Source organism: Cynoglossus semilaevis, unplaced genomic scaffold, assembly GCF_000523025.1.
Source record: "Cynoglossus semilaevis isolate Cse_v1.0 unplaced genomic scaffold, Cse_v1.0 scaffold6926, whole genome shotgun sequence".
In the NCBI taxonomy this organism is placed as follows: Eukaryota; Metazoa; Chordata; class Actinopteri; order Pleuronectiformes; family Cynoglossidae; genus Cynoglossus; species Cynoglossus semilaevis.
This window is the reverse complement of record NW_007585765.1, coordinates 1-1390: the sequence shown is the minus strand read 5'-3', so window position 1 is coordinate 1390 and position 1390 is coordinate 1. Positions and strand designations below refer to the sequence as shown.

Here is a 1390-nt window from a genome sequence, read left to right as displayed (position 1 = left end):
TATTTTGAAACAACAAACAGCAGGTCCCTGACTTACGTCAGAGTTTTTGGCACGATATAACTTTGTTCCTATGGCACGATATAACTCGAGTTTTGCCTGTACAAAAGTACCTATGTTGCTCACCTACACTAACACAGTGTTAACATCATAATCTAGATCGTAAAAAAAGACAGCAGAGTCTGACTTACATTTGGGAGCTAAAATGAAGGGCACAAATAAAAGAAAGTGAATGTAGCACTATCCAAAGTATGGTGTACAACTGGCAAATGTAAACAAGTGCTTCTTCTGCATAGAGCTCTCCGTCATGACACATTTGTTTTCTCCGCTTGCCATCTAGTTCCCATGCGAACTAGTTGGCAAGTTTAAACGAGGTACGTCGTAATGATGGAAAAAGACTTTTGTCAATACATTTATGAGAGACCACAAAACACTGCAGGTCGAGGACGTCGTAAACCGAGGACGCCGTGTATTAGAATTTGTAATCTGATTATTCGCATGGAAGCTGTGGATTACTCACATTTAATCATGATTACTGCCGATCATAATTAATCACAATTATTCATGATTAGTCGCAATTCATTCAGACCTTTGAAACAAAAAAACATTTTATGTTCTCTGTACAGTCTGTGTATTACTGGAGCAGATGGACTAACCCAAATGATGCAATTATTAATATTGACATTGCCTTATAGAACCACTCAACTACTCACCAAATATGAGCACGGCAGCAGTGATGAGAGCTGCAGTGCTCGACTGGGACAATTCCAACACTATGAGGTAGGCAAAGATTGGCAGAAAGGATCCCAACACTGCACAAAACTGTAGAGGAAAGGAGACGGACGGACAGATGGACAGACACACTGTATGAGCAGATAAAAATCTACAGAAATAAATGCTGACTGACAGAGACGTACAGTATCTTTGAACACGAACGTCACATACCCCTCTCATCCCAACATAGTTGTGGTCTTCATATTTATCTCCTGGTTTTACAAAAGGGAAAGTTCCATCATACCCGGTCAAGTAGCCAGCCAGGCCTATGAGCATCTAGGAAAGAGCACAGGAGATCAGTCATGTAATAATTACGGATGTCCGATAATATCGGCCGACCGATTTTACGCCCCAATATTAGCATAATATGTAATATCTGTTATCGGGTTTTTTTTTCTGATAATGAAAACCTAATAACGCAATGCCTGGGTTAATCCATTTAATTAATCTCAAATTGTTGATATCTGTCTCCACATCTATTTTCCATCCTTTATCCACCAAACCTGCTGTCTTCATCTCTCTGTTCAGCCAGTCAATACAATTCACACTGTCATACATCACTGGTTTCCAGTTTCCAATGTGTCTGTTTACTCTCTTTACAGCTTCTTAGCATTTAAAT

The 1390-nt window shown here is 39.6% G+C and overlaps 1 long non-coding RNA gene across 1 annotated transcript; it reads right to left on the bottom strand.

Moving 5' to 3' along the window:
* Positions 1-74: 74 nt before the first annotated feature.
* LOC112486627 (uncharacterized) lies at positions 75-1158 on the bottom strand. Its single transcript, XR_003049142.1, has 2 exons — positions 943-1158; positions 75-819 (listed from the first exon to the last, which is right to left on the bottom strand). It is a non-coding gene; the product is annotated as an uncharacterized LOC112486627 (long non-coding RNA).
* Positions 1159-1390: the final 232 nt, after the last annotated feature.